This window comes from Pteropus vampyrus, unplaced genomic scaffold, assembly GCF_000151845.1.
Source record: "Pteropus vampyrus isolate Shadow unplaced genomic scaffold, Pvam_2.0 Scaffold498, whole genome shotgun sequence".
NCBI lineage: Eukaryota > Metazoa > Chordata > Mammalia > Chiroptera > Pteropodidae > Pteropus > Pteropus vampyrus.
Genome location: NW_011889279.1, coordinates 238319 through 245633, shown reverse-complemented (window position 1 = coordinate 245633; position 7315 = coordinate 238319).

The following is a 7315-nucleotide window of genomic DNA, read 5'->3' as shown; positions in this document are numbered from 1 at the left end:
CTCTCTTTTTTGCCAATATCTCACTGTCTTGATTTCTGTAGCTTTGTAAGTCTTGAAGTTGGGTAGTGGCAATCCTGACTTTGTTCTACAACATTTTGGGTCTTTTGCCTCTCCCCATAAACTTTAAAATCAGTTTGCCAATATTGACATGATAACATACTGGGATTTTGATCAAATTGCTTCAAGATCAAATTGGAAAGAGCTGACATCTTGACAATAGTGAGTCTTTCTATCTATGAACATGAAACACCTCTTTATTTATTTGGTTCTTCTTTGATTTCCTTCATTAGAGTTGTGGTTTTCTCATGTAGATCTTGTACATATTTCGTTACCTTTATATTTAAGTATTTCACTTTTTTGAGTGCTAATGTAAATAGTATTATATTTTAAAATTCAAATTCTACTTGTTAATTGCTGGCAAATAGGAAAGCAACTGATTTTTGTATATTAACTTTGTATCTTACAATTTTTCTATAATTGTATATTAGTTCTAGAGTGTTTTTATTGGTTCTTTCAGATTTTCTGCATAGAAGATTATATTATCCGTGAACAAAGATAGTTTTTTTTCTTTCCCAATTTTTATACGTTTTATTACCTTTTCTTGTCTCAGCTAGGACTGCCAGAACAATGTTGCAAAGGAGTGGTGAGAGGGAACGTCCTTGCCTTATTCCTGATCTTAATGGGAAAGCTTCTAGTTTCACCATTAAGTATGATGTTAGTGGTAGGTTTTTGTAGATGTTCATATAATGTAGATGTTCACTTAAATCTGTTAGATGTATCTTAAATATTTTGAAATATTGCTAAAACATGGAAGCAGTGGGCACTCAGGAAACATTAAACTATGAAAGCAGGTTTACCAAACACCCCTTTTATACTACAAATGGTTAATAGTGCTTTAAATCAGCTGATTAAGGAAAATTGTTCATAAGCAGTTTCACATTAAAATCCAGAAAACTTGTGTTCCACTTCTGGTCATCTCATTTCTAATCTGATCTCTTGGGTTGCAAAGACATCTATCTGAAAATCAAAATTAATCTGTTGACTTCTCTTTAATTTATGTTTTGTTAAATGAATTCTTTCATAACTGGCCATAATTAAATATTATGGATTCTACCACTATGGTCTATATTTTGTTCACTCTTAGTTTCGTGATGGTTCAATCGTTTATTACATCTTTCAACATCTTTTGTGCGGCAAGTACTGTAATAATGATGATGATGATGATGATGATGATGATGATGATGATAATGGAGTTTAAGTCATAGTTTTCTCCTTCCAGAGACTTAGAGATCCACTAGGGAGTTTGACTCTTGAGAAGCATTAGAAACAACCAAGAGACAATGCAGCAGAATGTAATGAGTCATCAAAATGAGTAATGTTGGCTGTAAGTGCAAAAGGAGTCCAAGGTACGGCAGACCATGTGGATTTGAGGTGTTGTGAAAGATATTAGAGAGAAGGCTATAAGAAGTTGGTCCTCATTTCTTCTAGGTATCTCGTCAGCATGAGCAATGGCTTGGAGGTGGGAATAAGCATGACACGAGTAAGAACAGTGTAAGCAGAGAACGAAAAGAATTTTTGGGGGGGCTACATGGATGTGGAAGGAACAAACAGCACCAGGATTTAGTTTCACAGTTTATGTTGCTCATTATAAATACTCGCAACTATCAGAAATAGGATAGAATGATTAGATGGTCCCCACACCCCTCTTAGAGATGTTGTGATACAGCATGTCCTTTCTCTTCCCCTCTAAATTTTTAGAAGTCAGTGGGGAAACTAGCCTGGCTGGAGCAGTGGGCTGCTGCATTGTAGGTAGGATGAATGCATACGGTAAAGCTCATTAATAATGGATTATTATTTCTCAAGTCTCTTCTGGTTCCCATTTCTCAAGTCTCTCTCCTGAAAGTAAGATGATGTTCTTACAAAAAGTGAGAACCCTTTATTAACACTGTAAAGATCGAATTGGCTGCCGCATTCATAGAAAAATGCCTAGTATGCCAAATGTGAGTAACTTTGGATTTCCCGCTACTTTCCTTTGAGCCCCAGTTCTCCACTTCTCTGATAATTGGAAATTTCCTGCATGTATGGCTTATCATTATCAGGTTTTAGTGCTAGTGAGGAGCCTGCATTGCGGGGTCTTGGGATATTAATGCTAGAGGCTGCCTCTACTAACCCTTTGAAGAGTAAGATGTATAATACAAATGTTAATGGCCTTCCCTTGGGTAACAGGACACAGGAATATTGATCAACTCCCTAGTTTCTATTCTACTCTGGAGAAGTTTAAGAATCACAGTAGCAATCACAAAAGCTATACAAAGATTTCAATGTCAACTTTCCAAAGCCAAGTATTGTGAGTTTCAAAAGAAAGGAGTATTTCTTTCTTTCTTCATAAGGCTGAACATTTATAAAATTTCCCACTCTAAAAAATAATAGCATATGTATATGTTCTCTTAAAGACCTTTCTTGATTAATGTGGATTAAGGCTGCCATTCATTACTATATTCAACAAGTGTTTATTGAATACTCTGCAAGAAGCCCATGCTTGGGGATGGGGACACACTGGTGAGCAAAACAGGTATTCATTGCTTTCAATGTACTTAGAATCTAGTAGGAAAGGCAAAAAATAAGCCGTAGTAATGAAATGCAATGAGTGCTCACATAGGAAGAATACAAAGGGAACATATAGCAAAAGGACCTAACCAACTCAAATGAATAAATTAGAAATTAGCCAGGCAATGGGAAGAGGAAGAGAGCTTCAGGAAGAGAGACAGTCTGGGCAAAAGACAGGTAATACAAGAGCAGAGAGTGTGAGGGAGAGTGGTAAATACCAAGACCAGAGAGAGAGGCAGGGGTCTAAGAATGATGGTCCCTGGAAGTCCTCTTGAGGATTGTAGATTTAATTAAAAGTTCAATGGGAAGCCCTTGAAGAATTTAAAGCAGAGGAGCAAAAAGCATATATTAGAAAAAAGTGCCTAGTTCCCTGTATTGAAACAGAGATACAAAGACTTGTTTACAAACACTAAGCAGTGGTAACCCTCAAAATGTACCCCGAGTTCTGACACATATTCAAATAGTCACTTGTTAGCATTATTTTCATTTTGGGTAAGGGCGAAATCAGGAAAGAAAACCAAAAGTAGGGCTGGTACTTTGGATTCTCTGGGATTCAGAGATTTTCATAAGCTAGGATGACTTAGGATAAGACTGGTACTTCAAAATAGTGGAAGAAACTGTTTTCATAGTTTCCAGATCAGAAAAGGTACAAGGAAATAGTAAAAATCTTGAGAGTAGTTATCTCTGATGGATTTTATTTTATAATTTATATTTTTCAATACTCTCCAAATTTCTGTATTTTATAATCTGAAGAAACATTATTTTTAATTTAGAGTATAATGATAAAGTTATACTTTCTAAAGCCTTCCTCTTTTCCTCATCTTTTTATCATCTTTCCATCTTTACATATTCTAAAGATCATGGAGAGCATGTTTTGATTCATTATTCATTATTCAGGATCTTGGGACCCTGGAGGAAAAGTCCTGGCACTTCCGACTCACAGAGAAGTGATAAATTCCATTTCACCATTGATTTTTTTAGCTGCTGCATTTCTTTAGGCCTCTTCTTGCCTCAAGCAACATTAATAATGGATTTCACGACTTCTTACAAATTTAATGTTCGGCCCCAACTGTCACTAAAGCAGGCTCATGCAACAAACACAACCTTCTTGCAGAAATCCTGTGTCCTTATATATCTTAGAAAACATACTCAGAGGTGGGGGGAGGGGTGGTGGCTGTCGTTGGATGTGCAGCTTAATGGAACAACTTCGATGACTTAGTAAAGGACTCATGTGAGACTAATGATGGACCCTCTCATTTTTAACAAAGAAGAAACAGAGGCCCAGAGAGTTTACACAACTGGACCAAGGTCATGTGGCTAGTTAGTTAATGAAAAATTTCCTGTTCCCAGGATATTGTTCTCACTCTATCCCATTGCCTGCCCATTAATGGTGTCGGCCTGGGGAGAAGGTGATGGGAGGCGAGGTGACATGGCTGCATAGTGAGCTCATAGCAGGGGCAAAGAGGATTAGGGAAGTGGAAGGGGGAAGTATGGAAATCAACAGGGGTGGAAAACAGGGGGTATGCTAACCTCAGGGCAAGGCTTAAAAAACTCAGTCTAATCCAAATCAGGCAGGCAAGTCGTCTTTGATTGGTCCATCCGGTTGAGTTCTCCAAGCTGTGCTCCCTGAACTGTACCCAGCTGGCAGGATGAAAATCATTCAAAAAATATCCGGAAATTGGTACTCACCAGGGAGCATCTGTGAAAAATACAGGCCGCAAATGAGCTGGCAGGGGCCCAGTGACTGCCGGTCATCCTGCCACAGTGAGTTTGTCTGAAAGGGTTCCAGAGTTATTTCCCAGATGGGCTGGGCTGCTCCGCTGCTGTTAAGTGGTTGAGCCTTGTGTACTTTTTTGCAGTGTTTGTTGTAATGCAGATGTGTTCTTGAAAAACTGTGGGTAAATCAGGTTTATACCTGGAATCATAATTTTCAAATGCACTCATGAATATGCCTGTGATAACTCTGTAAATTGAAGGATTTTTCATAAATAACTTTCCTCTTCGTAAATCTGGATTTCTTAATGCAGGATCCACCCAAGGTCAACATGGTGAAGAAATTCTAGGACACTAAGACATAATTTCTGTTTTTGCATATTGTTTCTGGAAATGGCAAATGAGAGGTAGAGTTACACCCTCTTCCCAGCAGCCTGGGATCCTGAGAATTGGCGTACCCTGTTGGAAATTTGTCCAGCCTCTGATACCAATGGCTCCTTAAGAAATCAAAACTGGAAAAACCTAAGCCAACATTTTAGCTCCTCCTTTCCTGTCAGGTTATTCTCAACATCATTTAGTAATTTTTCATCTCCTAGATCCAAATGCCCTTCTCCCAGATGCTGATGTTCCCAGCAAGATATAATGTAAATATTTTGGTTTGAGCTCAGAGTCCAGGCAGGTTCTTTGATTTCTTTTGAGAATGAGGCCACTTGCTGACACCTAGTGACTGTTTGCTATTTCCTCTGGTCTTTTCACCCGCTGGGTAGGATCAAGCAGCTCACCAGAAAAGGGTGCTCTGAGTTTTAATGAAACAGTTGAAAGTAAGAGAATAAAATGTTTGCTTACCATTTTTATTAGTCAGGATTCTCTAGATAAACAGAAACAATAGGACGTGTGTGTGTGTGTGTGTGTGTGTGTGTGTGTGTGTGTGTGTGTAGATTAAATTGGCTCATGTGATTGTGGAAGCTCAGAAGTCTCACGATCTGCCACCTGCAGCTGGATAACCAAGAAACCTAATAGGATGGTGTAACTCAGTCCAAGTTCAAAGGCCTGAGAACCAGGGGAGCCAATGGTGTAAGTTTGGCTTGAATTTCAAAGACTCAAGAACCAGGGGTGCAGATTTCCAAGGGCAGAAGACAAATCTTTCAGCTCAAGCAACGACAGCAAATCCTCTCTTCTTCAGCCTTTTTATTCTACTCAGGCCTTCAATGTATTGGATGGTGCCAACCTCATTGGTGAGGGACATCTTCTTTACTCAGTGTACTAATTCAAATACCAATATCTTCCAGAAACCCCCTCACACATCCAGAAATCATGTTTTATCAGCCATATGGGCATCCCTAAGCCTAGTCAGGTTGATACATAAAATTAACCATTACATTGTCTAAATCAAATACACAAACTGTTCTGTTCATGAACTTCTACCCTCTTGGTGGCCTGTCTGGTGGCTTCTATCTATTTTAAACGTATGAAAGACCCTATCTTGAAAAGGAAGAAAACACAATGCAGTGTGTGTGTGTGTGTGTGTGTGTGTGTGTGTGTGTGTGTGTGTGTGTGTAACAGTAAGGCGCATATATATATATATACATAAGGCATATATATATATGCCTTACTGTTGAATCATACACCTGAAACTTGGATTTCGTTGACCAATTTCACCATAATAAAAATAAAATAAAAATAAAAAAAGAAAAGGAAGAAAACACAATGATGAAAATGACTTCACAAAACCCCATTCTAGAGAAGCTGAAAATGTCCCAGAGAGAACACACAATGGCTCTCAGAACAGAATTCCTAAGAATTCAGAGCGATATATTCCTTCAAAGGCTTTCGTCTTGGGGGTTCCCTTCCCCTACACTTGACCTTTCAGCCCCACCAAGTAAAGGCTCTTGGGAGAGAGAATTGCGAGTCGGGGTGAGGAGCCATTGGGCAGCTAAGAGGTGCGAGAGAGAAGGAACAATGGGAGAGGCGATTTTAAATTTTGCTGAGTGATAGGATTTGAATCTCTTCATTTCTTTTAAAAATACAGGTAAAAAATGGAATTTCATTTCATTGTTTTGGTGCTTGGACTGTGTTTTTTTTAATTTATCTAATTATCATTTGATCTGTAGAGGATTTCAGGGTTTATTCAATTTAGATAAAAATATTCTTTCTCTTGGCAAAGAAGGTTGGGAATGGGGATGGAAGGTTATTTTGTATTCCAGACATCCTGTAGAGACAAAATTAATCCACAAAGTTTTAGTGAAAACTCCACGTGAAACACGGAGTTTGGTAGAAGCCACTTTGTCCTTTGTCAACCCAGTCCTGAGACAGGTCCAGGCTAAGGATCCATTTTCCATTTGACTCATCGGCTGGTGCATATGCCCACTTACATTGTAGGCCAGCCCTGCTAACTATAGGATCCCATCTTTTTATTATGATTTTATATGTGATTGCAGCTAAACTCACTTGGTAGATACCTTTGCTTTTCTTATATTATATAAATATTGACAATTCCACTTACAAAAATATTTTTTATATACACGAACAGACTCCAGCCTCTATCCACCAACAAAGATTACAATAAAAGGGAACTGCCATGTCACTGAGACATGGCCTTGCTTAGTCCAAGGTTCCCAAACTTGGGTATTTATTAAAATCATTGAAGGAGGAAGTGCCCTTTAAGAAATAAGAATTCCAGGTATCATCCTAGGAATTCTGATCTAAGAACTCTGGGGCGGACCCAGGAATCTGTATTTTAACACAGACTTTTAATGATTCTGATGCAGGTGGTTCCTGATATTGTACTTTGAGAGAAGCTGATAAAGGAACTTTCCACATAGTCCATCCAGGGGCATCTCGTGAGTCACCAACCTCCCCTAGGCTTGCACCTGGTGGTTACTAGCATAAATGAACATTCGTGGGGAAAGAAGCAAGGGCCAAGGGATTTCACTGCCTTGCTTTGATGCATGAAAGAGTGACAAGAAAGGACCCTATTTGGGTCTATCTTATTAGA